This window comes from Patella vulgata, chromosome 9 (genome assembly GCF_932274485.2).
Source record: "Patella vulgata chromosome 9, xgPatVulg1.2, whole genome shotgun sequence".
NCBI lineage: Eukaryota > Metazoa > Mollusca > Gastropoda > Patellidae > Patella > Patella vulgata.
In genome coordinates, this window is record NC_065887.2 from 38,767,408 (window position 1) to 38,782,442 (window position 15,035).

Here is a 15,035-nt window from a genome sequence, read left to right on the forward strand (position 1 = left end):
GTAACCAGAGAACAGGGCTGTCAAGATCATTTTTATGTGCTGGAACAATAGAACAAGACAAATGTTACCCCACCCACCCGACCCACACGACCCACACCTGTGCAAAGACATTCAGACTATAAAATACAGTACAATACATTTATTTTCAACAATCTTTATTTCTTCAATAACTGAAATATGTTTTACTAGCACTGAACTATAATATATCTCAACTTGTCTTCTGCAGCACGAATACCAACCATGCTGACGTTGAAAAAATAAATAGATATACTGACTAGTCTCCCAAAAAAGGTTAAAATACTAATTGTAACATGCTACATTTTTCTCAATGTTTCATTCTCCCCAAATCTCAAATCACATTGCATTTGATTTGGAAAATTTGATGACAGAATCGAAAAAAAAAAATCTTGATTCGAAATCTTGTGAATGGTCCAAACAAACAGATGAAGAAAGTTTTTATTTAAACTTAGCAAATCACGTAGGAAGTTGTGAAAAAAACTATTATCTCTGATACACCATATCCCATGAGACTATCTGACGCAGGCTTTGTTTAGCGGGGAAAAAATTGTTTGTTTGTTTGTTTTGTCTATAGAAAGTAAAGAGAAACACACTAAAGATGATCATCTCCTGGAAACCATTGTCATCCATTGTTACTTTGTTAGAAACCATTGTCATTTCCTCTTGTCATTTTTTTCATGATGATTTTGAAGGATTCCTGCCAAGTGAAAGATGTTAATATCTTTGATTAAAGTAATTAGGGACTATTACTTCTTCTTTCGTCTTCTCTTTCTTGTCTGGGGTTTTGTTCGTGGGGGTTTGTAAATAAATATATAAATAGTCGTAAAGCTTGTCTCATTTATTTCCGTAGATTCTTTAGTACTTTGTTGTTTAGTTTTTATTACAAAACATATAAATGGTTGAATATCTCATTCTCTTAGATACCCATTGAAGTTTCCTTTTTGGTGTCCTTTCAGAAAAATGTAAATTGGCTAATGATCATTACGTGAAAAAGACATGTTAATTGGGCGATGTGGATTTTTTTCATTTTGCCATTACTTTCATTGATTCATGCATTTGTGGTTTTATTCCTATGCTTGTACATGACAAGGTATAGTAGAATTGACTGTCTAATTTCATGGGTTGTCCCCTGGTTCTCCGGTTGATAACTGATTGTGTTAGGAGGGGGACTCTTTTGATCAGAAGGTCTGTCATGGATCTATGTGATTGGGGTTTTGTATCTGACAAGAAATAAGTTCCTGTGGGTTTCACTCACTGCTAACGAGAATTATTCAAATAAAGGTAATATTGTTTGTATTGCGTGGACCTTAAGCACCATTTTCCACATTCTTTGTGCCTTAATCCAGCGATAGTTTTAACTTGGATTTCAGAAGCCCAAACTACTGAATAAATGATAGTGCTGGGGTAATGTTCACCAACCTAATAAAAGTACTCATCCTGATCGAGTTTCCATGACGCTGTTTAATTTCACGTCTTCATGTTTTCAAATATTCCTGTCTGTAAAACGACGGATCAAAATTATAAAGATATTTGTCTCGACAACTAATTTTGAGTTATGTCACTTTGAAGCCATTTTTATGATTGACAGAAATTGATGTATGGTTATATATCCAGCGTTTGAAATGTCTTCTAATTTTCTTTATCCTAATGCCAGACATCTTGCTATTAATTCGTGAAGAAATGTGGAAAATAGATTTTTTGTTCAATCTGCCATCGACTCGTTGATATTTTTATTATATATATTATAAAGAAGGATTGATTTTACACGGAATATGGTTAAAGATAGATGTTCTTATGCATTCAGTCAATCGCTGGTAAGATATTGAATAGATATAGTAATATCCATCCATAGGCTTCAAACCGTAGTATACTGAATAAGCTGTAGTATACTGGGTAAGCTGTAGTATACTGAATAAGCTTCAAACTGTAGTATACTTAATAAGCTGTAGCATACTTGATAAGCCGTGGTATAAGCTTCAAACTGTAGTATCCGGAATAAGCTGTAGTATACTGGATAAGCTGTGGTATACTGAATAAGCTTCAAACTGTAATATCCAGAATAAGCTGTAGTATACTGGATAAGCTGTGGTATAAGCTTCAAACTGTAGTATACTGGGTAAGCTATTGTATACCGAATAAGCTTAAAACTGTAGTGAAATGAAATGAAATGGAGTTTAACGTCCTAAAACTGTAGTATACTGAATACTCGTGGAGCTGTAGTATACTATGAATACATATTGATATGTATGATAATTTTTATATGCCCACATTTTCATGTGGACGTATATTGTCGTCGCCTCTGTCCGTCTGTCCGGACATCTGTGAACAGTCTACAGATCACAATTTTTATCCGATTTCAATGAAACTTGAAATATAGGTTTATCACCCTAAGATCTCGGTTCCTTTCGATATTGGCATGTATCGGACTGTAACTGCATGGATTATGGCCCCTGATTGTACGAAAAAATCATGTTTTTAGCTTGTGAACACTGTAGAGGTCACAATTTTTATCCGATTTAGTTTAAACTTGAAATGTATGATTATAACCCAAAGATCTCGGTGCCTTACGATATTCGCACATATCGGAATGTAACTTCCTGAATTATGGCCCCTGATTGTACGAGAAATCGCGTTTTTAGCTTGTGGACCCTATAGAGGTCATAATTTTTATCCGATTTAAAAAAACGTATTATTATATCACTGTTCAACCCTAAGGACGGCTGAGTTCGAATTTCGTGAAAATCAGCCCAAAACCGACAGAAAAAAATGGCCGCCGTTCGGTCTCAAATAACGTAAAAATATGGTATATCAAGGTTGTGGACCCTATAGAGGTCATAATTTTTATCCGATTCTGTTGAAACTTGAAATGTAAGTTTATAACCCAAAGATCGTGGTTCCGTTCGATATTCGCGCAGATCGGACCCCAAATTCCTGAATTATGGCCCCTGATTGTACGAAAAATCACGTTTTTAGCTTGTCGACCCTATAGAGGTCATAATTTTTATCCGATTTGAAAAATAGTATTATTATATCACCGTTACACCCGAAGGACGGCTGAATTCGAATTTCGTGAAAATCGGCCCAAAACTGACAGACAAAATGGCCGCCCTTCGTTCTCAAATAGCGTAAAAATATGGTATATCAAGGTTGTGGACCCTAAAGAGGTCACAATTTTAATCCTATTTTGATGAAACATGAAATGTAAGTTTATAACCCAAAGATCGTGGTTCCTTTCGATATTCGCGCATATCGGACCGTAACTTCCTGAATTATGGCCCCTCATTGTATGAAAAATCTTTTTTTTTAGCTTGTTCTCAATCCATCTCTCGCAAATGTGGGCGTATCCTGCCTGGCAGCCGCTGGTCAGTTGTTGCAATTGTTCATGACATTTTTAGGTTAAGAGCTTAAAACATATGAAAGTCCATATATTGTAAGCATGAGAGAAGGTTTCCCAAGGTTAGTGATAAATGATAAGGCCAGTTCAATTTTTCGTCATAGGTCACGAGATGTAAACAGGGTCAGTGCTTATGTGGAGACTTAACCTCTCCCCCAAATTCTTAAACCTAACCTACAATCTCACCAAAAACCACATGCCCTAACCTTATTTTTATCTCAGCAACCTTGACAAAAATTGAGCTGGCCTGAACTTTAAGATTGAATGATGAATTGTTGGATCAGGTGTGTGTATATATATTTATGTGGTTATAATACCATATATTATAGATCAATATTATTTCTTTCTTTTCATGTAAAAGAGCTATAACATGCATAAATTTCTTTTGTATAGAATTGTATTGTCAACTCCCTGTAGAATTATGGCGTTTTTTCTGACAGCAATTTACGATATCTTTGCATTAGAAAAAAAAAATTCTTCACATCCAAATGTGTTCTAAAAATGTTTGCTTGAACATGGGTTCAGTCAGTCAGTCAAGGGAGAGAGAGAGAGAGAGAGAGAGAGAGTTCCATCTTACTTTTACATATCAACCTGGCAAATGAAGACCAGCAGGAAGAGAGAGAGAGAGAGAGAGAGAGAGAGAGTTCCATACTACTTTTCCTATCAACCTGGCAAATGTAGACTGGAGAGAAACTAAACAGATCAGTTTGGGAGAGAGCATTTAACTTGGCTATTTCAGGACTAACATATGGTTCAAAAGTTGCCTTGCGCATACAGGGGTCTTTAGCAATGGGAGGTAATTGTCCATTAAAGTAGTGAAGTACAAAATCACAGATTTATATAGTTTCAGCTGAATAGAGGAGAAAGTACTAGTAGTCAAATTTGATGTTATTCCTTCTATTCCGTTAAGAACAAAACACTAAAATCTAAAATCATTTATGCAAATATGTATTTATTTTTGTTTATGACTTCATATTAAGTTTCAGTTGCCCATTTTAAAACTCCCAAAAACAATTTAAAATTTCAACAACTAAAAAAATTATCTGATTATGTGAACTAAAGTGTCAATTCAGGACAGCCATATTTACCAAAATGTGGTTTATTCTTATACAACAATATAATAATTAACCTATGTCTGCATATCATAATTTGTTCTCTCTGTCCTGGAGAACACAACCCTGAAACAAATTTGTTTCAATCGCATTTAGTAATTGAACTGGAATATACAGGTCACAATTCTATGGAATACAATTACTGCTTATTACTGAGCGACGTTTCGACTAGGCTTCTCTAGTCATTATCAAGCAATGATGAAACAAATATACAAACACAAGATGTCATTTATTGAAGCATGGATTGACAGTAAATATAATTAAACTGCATTAAAGAGATGTGTTTATTAAAACTATCATGCACCCAAAGAACCTTATGCTTCTGGGGGAGGGGGAGGATGGACGAATGGTTAGCACGTACGCTGTATCATAAGGTCTGTCATTGAGTCAAGTAGCATGGTTTCAATTTCCTGTATGTGACAAGGAGTAGGGCCGTCTGTGGGTTTTCTCCAGGTTCTCAGGTTTCCTCCTATTGCTAAAGCACCTAACATGCATGCAAATTATTGAAATAAAATTCAACCATGTGTTTGTCCCAAAATGACCTAATTTGTGTTAAGTGGATGTTAAAGCCTCTCTCTCTATCTCTCTCTCTCTCTCTCTCTCTCATGCTTCTGAGGATCGGATCAAATAGGCTGAATCGGTGACAGTACCCAAATGGAAAAGTTGCAGTTAATAAACTTTGTGAATCACCTTATGCTTCTGAGAATCAAATAATCGTTGGGCTCAATCCGTGAGAGTAACCCGATGGAAAAGTTGTAGTTAATTAACTTTGTGAATGACATACATAAAGCTATTTGTTTTATATTGCTTAAATGGTATTTAGTAATTAACGAGCATAAATTGAATAAAGATAACTATATGGAATAACAATTACTCGCGTTTCTACTAGGCTTCTAGTCGTCATTTGGTTAGTCACAGCATTTGTAGACCAAATAATTTGCTGGGAGCCAAAAATTATGAGATTGGTTTTATATCCACATCCATCTATTCTGTATAATTATACCAGATGATTTAGGTTTTGAGAGATTTGATATTTGACATTTGACATCAATTTTGGACATGAACATTTTTTTTGGATGTTGCTGCTGTCTACAAAGTTGACCCTGGGGGGAGGTATATGATGAATATAATATGTGTATAACAAATGTCCGGGTGAAATAGCCAGTAATTTTGCTGCCTGCTCTCCATACTTCCCATTGATTACACAATGATTATATCTGTGAAAAGGCCTCTTGACTCTCGTACATCTACGATGAAAATGAAACCTTACTGGAATATATTCCCTGGGTTGTCTGGGATTTCAAGTTGGGTTCCTGTTTTGAGTTATTATTTGTAACTTTCCTCGATCCAAAGTAATATTTTTGCTAAATGGTTTTGTTTTTACTGTAAAAAAATAAACTTTTCATCATATGAAAAGTGGCATAGGGTGTTCTATGTACTGTCTTCAACTGCTAATGGACTGTTCCTGTCAGGAATGATACCCATGGTTTCCGACGTGGCATGCATATGGCATCAGGAGGAAGTATATTGGACTTATGATAGTATAATGCAAGGTTCTCACTATCGTAGAGTAATCGTGGTGATCCTATCGAAAGGTATCTGAACGTATCTGCACGTACCAGATTGTGGACTCAAAAGGGACAATCCTATTGTAACGCATCGCATGACAGTGGGAATCTAGCCTAACAGCCATTGAATTTGATATGGTGACTGACAGTTTTCCCCGGGTTTTCAGGTTTCCTCCCAAAGACCCTTACGCACAAGTTAATGTTTAAATAAAGATGTACCATATGTTAGTCCTGAAATGATATAGTTTGTGTTTCCCCTCTTCTCTCTCATATTATATGATATAATTCCAGTTATGTATTGCTGGCTTAAATCTTATTTTACATGGCCGCTCCGCTATACTGTTGTACTTAAAAAGTTGCACAAAAACTAAACAATTTCTCATTTCACAAAAATCTACCAAAATTTGAATGTTTGTCTTTCATTGTCGACGGCAAATAAAATTATCAACTGATGATTGAACTGAGATAACGTTTTTGACATCAGATTTAAATCGCACTGATACTTCTCCCTAAACAGTGGTTAACTTAATCCAGATAATCGCCCTTAATCTCTTCAGCTAGTAATGTTTACTTGGCCTGTAGACTACTGAAATTATCCGTAGAAAATGTGATAATTGGTCCTCGGTTGATACAGTCAGTCATTGGTTCAAAGGGCATTAATGGATTCTGTATAACTGCATAACCTGAAATTCAATTTTTGAAGTTTAAAAACGTGACTGCTTCTTTAATTGGGCGAGGAAAGCAAAATAGAAAGAAATTTCATCATGATAATCCGGCGTTATTCCCCCTTGTCAGTGGTGCAGGACGGAGTGCCTGGAAGAAGATAATGTATAGTCGTTCAGAATTGGATGAAAAACCGAGGTCCTGTGTACAAACTGGCGCGTAGGTAAAAAAAACCCTTGGCAGCTGGAATTCGATATAAAGTAGGCTGTAGCGCCACTGCCCTGTCAAAATTTCCATCATAATAAACTATATTATGGTGTATGCCCTTCTTCATTATCCCAGTCAGTGCAGAATAGTAGGACATTAATCCCAATTTCATTTCATTTGGAAGGATTTGGTAATTACTTGAAACCCTCAGATTTGTTCTCTCGTTTTTATCATAAAGCAGGGCTCTTATTTCAATTGTTTTTCAGACTTGACTGATTAACAATAAAACTGACTGACTGAAAAACTTATCTATCAGTCAATATAGATTTCTAAGCATTTCAAAATTTTAAAGAATTTTTTTTAAAAATTCCAAAGGATTTAAAAATTTCTAAGAATTTAAAAATTTCAAAGGATTTAAAAATTTCAAAGAGTTTGAAAGTTTTAAAGAATTTTAAAATTTTAAAGAATTTAACCTTAAAATATACTAAATTTATAGTTTTTATTTGTCCTGCTAATTTGAGGTACATTATGACTGGCAAATATGGAAGCTCAGTATTAATGAATCTTCCCTTTTGTGATGGCCGACTAATTAGCATGTGCACGCTGTATCATAAGGTCTGTTATTGAGTCAACTGGTGTTTTTCGATTACCCGGTTGTAGGTGAGTAGGGTCGCCTGTCCAAACTCGTGGATTTTCTCCGGGTCCTCCGGTTTCCTCCCACTGCTAAAGACCCCTACGCATAAACAAATTATTGAAATAAAATTGAACCATATTTTAGTCCCGAAATGACCTAGTTTATGTCGAGTGGATGTTACACCCCATTTCTCTCTTGCTCTCTCGCTCTCTTGTGTGATAAATTGTGTCATTTCTCACTGGTTTATAGACTAATATTTATACGAGGTAAATTTCTCATGTTTTGGGGTATGATAATAATATTGTATTTTGAGATTTTGAGATTCGAAAATTATTTTTATTCCTACATCTTATAATTAGGCAGTACCAAATTTATCTTTTGTTCTTCTGGAATACTTATTAACATTTCTTCGGTGAAAAATCTAATTTAAAAACAAAATATAGTTGTTTGTTCTTCTCAAAAACTTTCAGTTTCAAGATTTTAAGTTTTAAAACTTTAACAAAATCATTCACAGGACTCAAATGACTAATATCAAGACCTTGAAAATTAATTTACCTTGGCCTTATAAACACAATTTTATCTGTTTTGTCAGGAAATGAAACAAATAATTAATCCCACAACAAAGAAAATATTTAGGTCTTTGTACGATGTAAATTCAAGTTTAAAATGATTCAAATTTTCAAAAGTTTCATGCTAATAGAAAATGTTCATGTCATTTGAAAAGCCAAAAGACTTTTAGAATAAAAATGATTTTAAAAAATCTATTTCAATGTAAACATTGTGGGCAGGAGATGTTATTTAGTTAAATTTCATTTTAGACCTATAAATGGGAATAGAAATGAAAGTTTAAAGCCACAACAGGGCAGAATAAAAGTTAGATACAGACAAATGATACTGTTTAAAGCCCCTAAAGTGCCCCTAAAGGGCAGAATAAAAGTTTGATACGTAAAGAAATGATTCTGTTGTAATCTGGGAAGCCCCAACATAGTGGAATAATTTCCCTCATAGCACACGGTATGGCGTATTTCTGTCTTCATTAGCCTTGTCAGAGAAGAAAAGTAGGATGTTAAACACCATTGCATTTCATTTCATGTCTATAGGAAACCTGAGACAGGTGGGTGACATCTGACGTAAGTTCTATGTACATATGCTCAGGTGTGGTGAACAATAATGAATTACCTTTAATTAAATTAAACACTGCATTGTAATCAGGTATAAATTTGTGTGTAATTTATCCTTATTAGATATTATTAGCAATAATATATCTGATATTTACAACAGGAAGTACAGGTATTTTTATTAAGATGTTATTAGATTACACATACTTCCAGGTTCGTTAATGACACCAAGAGTATATCATCAAAGTGTGGGTGGGTAGGCTATCCAACTCAACATGCCAAGCAGATTGCATTTTGTAAGGATTTTCCCATTTTTCTTTGGAGGGGAGGGAGGGGGAACACAGGTGCAGTGGGATAATTCTCAAAAGGAAGCCCAGGATGGATATGTGGGGTTGACAAGGATGGTGCACCTGTGTGCAGGTGAAGGTACTTGGACAGTTTTGAAATGAAGCAGAATAGGTGAAAATGGTGCTGTGTGAGCAAATTAATTTTCCTGCCTTGAATTACAAGCATAACTATACAAATAAAAATAAGCATATATATGTTTGTATTAAAATGGTCAAAATATTGTTTTGACACTAAACATCCTTCTATGACTTCCATCTGAATAAGAAGACATAGTGGTATCCATGCGGAATTGCCCATGTGGACTTACAACGTGTAAGACATTGTGGGCTATATGGAGAGTTGCCCTTGGTGGGTGGAATGTGGACCTTCAACATGTAAGACATTATGGACATCAAGGGAAGTTTCACCTGGTGGATGGGATGTTGACTTACAATATATTACAAGAAATTTTCTATCAAGAAACATGAGAAAAAGGAAGAAATTTATCAGTTTTCGTGGTTATTATTTTGTTTGCTTCATTGTTTAAAGAAATGCCTGACAGCAAGTTACAAGTTGGTGTAGAAATTTGGGTACACAGGCCATATTTGGTCACTGTATAAAGATAGTGTGTTCACTTTCTCTCACCTTTTAGCGAAAATCGACTTTTTGAGGTGCGTTGTTTTTATGGTCACTGAACACACAACTGAAAAATAGTTGCAAGATCCAAAACATCTCTGTTTTTAAATGCTGGCCCAAAATAGAGAGAGAGAGAGAAATGGGGTTTAACGTCCACTCAACACAAACTAGGTCATTTCGGGACTGACATATGGTTTAATTTTATTTCAATAATTCGCTTGCGTGTAGGGGTCTTTAGCAGTGGGAGGAAACCGGAGGACCCAGAGAAAACCCATGAGGTTGGACAGGCAACCCTACTCCTTGTCACGTACAACCAGGGATTCGAAACCACGCCAGTCGACTCAATGACAGACTTTATGATACAGCGCGCGCACGCTAACCATTCAGCCATCCAACCCCCCCCTGGCCCAAAATAATGCTTACTTCTTCAGTTCCATTGAATAAATGGTCATTTTCAGAAAAATATAAGGATAGTTTTTCTATGGCTATGTATGCAATGCCAAGTTGGAGAATTTTGTCTGGACAGTGGCATGTCTGCTCACTCCTCATAGATTTTTGGGGGGTTGGGTTTTCTAGTGGTTTGAAGCATGCACGTTGTATCATAAGGTCTGTCATTGAGTCAACTGGTGTGGTTTTGATTCCCTGGTTGTACGTGACAAGGAGTAAGGTCGCCTAATCATGGATTTTCTCCTGATCCTCCGGTTTCCTCCCATTACTAAAGACCCCTACATGTAAGCAAATTTTTGAAATAAATCTGAATCATATGTTATTTCTGAAATGACCCAGTTTTTGTGGAGAGGATGTTTATCCCCATGTCATAGATTTTCAACTGTCAAGCTTTCTTGATTAATGTAGTTAAGTGTGCAAATTTATTTGGAGCTGAACAGATTCCTTATTAACAGAGAAAAATGTATTAATTCTACTCTTAAATGCATTGCATACGAACACATAAATAATAAACTTATAGTCACGACGTGAATTACAACGTCAGAAATACGCTATATAGTTTGGGTTTTTTCTTGCCCAGGATAAATTGTAAACACTGAATGATATCTGTGGCATCATGACATTGTATGTGATACCACAATGAAGTAATCTCCCGTAATCTATTTTCCTCTTCATTTTTTCCCTAAGGTTGGATTTTCTAAGATTTCGTAATTCTGGCTTAAAGATAAACCCATTTCCAAATAAGGATTGTCAAGAATGCAGAAAAAGATTATCCAATCCCAAGTTCTGTGATAACTGTCATGGGATATTAATAAAAATGGGTCGCAATGATAGAGAGAATTTTCTAGTGCACTTATGGATAGCCATGGATGGCTAGGTGAGTATGGGTTTGGATCATAACCAGTAGGCCCTGGATCAATCCAGGTGTTGGACGCGAAAGTTCTCCAGGATATTTTCCGGTCAGGTTTGGCCTTGTCAGAGATACAGAACAGTGGACCTGGCAAGGGAAAGCTTCTGGTCGTTACTGAAAGTTCTGTGGGTATCATTATCAGTATTTAAAAGATTTTTTTGACAGTTTGAAATCTCAGTAAGAGATGCCACATGTATCTTTATTAACCCAGTGCAGAACAGTAGGACATTAACATGTATTTCATTTTTACTGTTAGCCCAAGGTCTGAGAATCTGGGGAATGATATTGGTATTAGAAGATCTTTTTGTCATAGTTACATCATTCCCGAACACCTGGTACCATTTCCATTGTGGGGGGAGGGCAGTAAAATAACCAACAATTCAACAATTCATGTAGCTGTTCTAAAGAAGCAGGAGCACGTAGTAGTCAAGCTGTCAGGACACTGGACTAGAATGTCTTGAGTTTGAATCACAGGGTTAGCCGAGAAGACCGTTCATCAATTCAAGCCAGGCCTTCAGAAATGTTGACATAAAGGTTCATTCAATATACTACTTGAAATGTAATCAATTGTGATGACCTAGGGTAAGGTTTTATCTACTTGTTTAATGTAGAAACTACCCCCTAAATGTTACCATTCAATTCACGTTATAATAGTACTCAGAGATACGATTAATCTGTATTGAAGCAAGGAGTATTGTTTGTATAGTTTTATATTGTATACAATTAGTAGTATATTATATTTACTTAGTTAAAGCATGTATATTATATTTACTTAGTTAAAACATGGTGTCTATTTCTATTTGATAGTATTTAAAGTGAGATCTTGTTTACAGTTACAGGGTGAGGGGGGAATGGCCAAATTGTCTATAGAGTGTCGCGCTTCAAACTCTAGCTGGGCTTGCGGTCATGGTTTCTATTCCTAGTGTGAGCGTATGTGGCTTGGATATAGGGGCATCCTCTAAATCTTAGAAAGACCCCTGAGTGTGCGCTAAGCATAATAAAATAAGACAACTTGTCTGTGACACCATCCTTGGTGGAATCGGACGTTAAACACTAATATAAGTAGGGGGTTGGATGGCCGAATGGTTAGCACATGTGCGCTGTATCAAAACGTCTGTCATGGAGTCAACTGGCATAGTTTCAATTCCCCGGTTGTAACTGACAAGGAGTAGGGTCGCCTGTCCAATCTCATGGATTTTCTCAGGGTCCTGCTAAAGATCCCTGTATACGCGCAAGCGAATTATTGAAATAAAATTGAACCATATGTTATTCCCGAAAGGACCTAGTTTGTGTCGAGTGGACGTTAAACCCCATCTCTCTCTCTCTCTCTCTAATAGAAGTAACAATTACAGTTTTATAGAGAGACATGATGAAATCTACCCTCTTGTGATCATTTGTCATCACCAAGAACAGCAGCAATTTGAAAAGTAGGAGATCAAACATTAACTCACTCACATGGATCAGATATGTTACAAGTCAATGACTGGAATTTAAACTGTATAGACATTTTACAAGTCAATGACTGGCATATATTGTATAGACATGTTACAAGTCAATGACTGGCATATACTGTATAGACATGTTACAAGTCAATGACTGGCATATAAACTGTAGAGACATGTTACAAGGCAATGACTGGTATATAAACTGTACAGGCATGTTACAAGTCAATGACTGATATTGGTATATAAATGGTACAGATATGACAGTCAGTGACTATAAGGTGTACACTTGTCGTATTTGCTTAAAAAAAGTCTGATCCTAGTTTGCAGCATATATATAAATAGTGAAGTATAGTTTTGATCACAGGCATGTACTAACAAGAAGTATATAGGTTTGCTTGCCTAACCTAGTGGGTTTTCTCTGGGTCTTTCGGTTTCCTTCCACTGCTCAAGACCCCTATGTAAAAGAGAATTTCTCTGCCTCTCTCTCTTGATATGAGATTATCATGTGACCTAGGTAGTAAAGAAAGAGAAGGATATGGTCAATATTTGACACTAGCTAATCGAACATCGTGTAACCTAGTCTACCGGGAGTTGTATGATTAACGAACTCATGTAGCGTTTACACAGGTAACACAGCAATGGATTTGAGGCTAAGTGACAGGTCGCATGTTTCTAACTCGTTAGTTTGAGATGTTAATTAGAGAAACCTGATAGGCTCTTCTAGTAAATGTAAGTTACAGTGTTCTTTGATTGTATTTATTTCATTGATAGCCCCTCCATGCTTCTATTCTAACTGTCATGTTCCATGTTGATCACACCATTATTCAGTTGTGTATAATCAGTCCGTTTAATTTACAGCTGAACACGGCTATATTTGATTTGGGTAAGAGGTACCACAATGTATCAAGAACCAATTTCTTGTTAGAAATGGATTAATGGATAATTGAATAAGATATGAATGACTGAAAAAATGGATGAATGAATAGATTACTGAAGGATATATGATCTTCCAAAAACTCTTAGAGAGTCCTCTTCCATCCAGATCTTTAAGACTAACTTAAAAACATACTTATTTCAAAAATGTTTTTGAACTGTTTTGTTGTGAATGCGCTTAGAAACACTCATGTGTAATGAAGCGCTATATAAATCGAACAATAATAATAATAATAATAATAATATGGTTAGATGTCATTCCTTCATTCCTTCATTCATTTATGTAATATTTATGATATAATGTGAATTGATTAATGAATAAATAAGATAAGTGACTGGATGAATGAATGAACAGATTAATAAATGGATGAATAAATTCAGATTTATTGATAAACATATAGAGGGATAGTTAGATTTCATTCATTTATTCATTGGTTTGTTTATTTATTCATTCATTCATTCATTTAGTGAAGATTGTAGACTGCACATTTACTGACACAAGAAAATCAACAACCCAAGAAGGCCATAACAATTCTATACTGTGAAGTGAAAGGTAGGAACATGAATTAAGAATTAATAAAAGCCAATAAAATGTGTCTTTCCCTCTTAACAACCAGACACACATGGAGAGGACATTCCTTTCTTGAAATTTGATTTTTTCCAGTTCTTTAGAAATATATTTCAGGCTAAAAATAATTTGTGTCTGTAGAATATGATGTAATTATAATGCTTGCAGAAATTATTATTATTACAGTATATTTTATATAGTGCGCCCTTTCATATAACATGTTCAGGGGCACTTTACAAAGTAACAATATAATCATAAATAAACAACAAGATTATGGACATGTTGTTAACGATTGTATACAGAGTTAGTTAAAAGTCTGATTAAATAAATGTGTTTTAAGTTGTTTTTTAAAAGAATATAGAGATGTACAACATCTTAAACTAAATACTAGATTATTCCATAAAACAGGTGCTTGAAAACTAAAAGAGCACTGACCATAAGAGACTAGTTGAACAGTTTTGGGCTTTAAAAGTAGTTTATATTCTTTCATTCATTTGTTCATTCCTGATTGATTTCTCTCTTCCCAACATGGAATTTATTTTGATCTTGCTATGCTATCAAACTTGGCCTTTAATTCCTTGTCTTGTCTGTTTTATTCTGTGTTGATATACCTGTAGATCTCTCTTAGATCAATTCTTAGCCATGAATGAGAATTACTTTTTATGTTGATCTTTTGTATCTTTGTATTTCTTAGTGCAAATTTTATGTCGGCCTCTGGTATCTTTGTATTGCTTAGTGCAAATTTTATCCTCACAATATGTTTGCATGGTTGCTAGCTAGTATAAAAGATAGGGGAGAACTGCACGACATATATAAACCATACAAACAAGACAAACTCCTAGACAATATCAAATCAAGTGAATGGAATCAGGGGCCGGCCATAAGCATCCTTTATGATGTAGAGTCCTGACATTTTGAATGTTAGTTCTTTCTTAAAAAAAGATCAGATGGCAGGCATAAATTGATGGATGAATGGATGGATGAAAGTTGAATAAGAGAGATGTTTAGATGTCATTTAGTGAAGAAAACTTTCATGTCCTGACTGTGGAGTTTTT

The 15,035-nt window shown here is 35.3% G+C and overlaps 1 protein-coding gene across 6 annotated transcripts in view; it reads left to right on the forward strand.

Moving 5' to 3' along the window:
• Positions 1 to 15,035, forward strand: part of LOC126807867 (polypeptide N-acetylgalactosaminyltransferase 5) — a 210,202-nt gene that overhangs the window by 136,914 nt on the left and 58,253 nt on the right. Inside the window, exon 1 of one of the 6 annotated variants that reach the window (XM_050532726.2) lies at positions 13,113 to 13,208. The exons of the other annotated variants lie outside the window; for them this stretch is intronic. The gene's annotated coding sequence lies outside the window, so the exon portion shown is untranslated. Of the gene's footprint in view, positions 1 to 13,112; positions 13,209 to 15,035 lie in introns of those variants that run through there. 6 annotated transcript variants of the gene reach the window in all.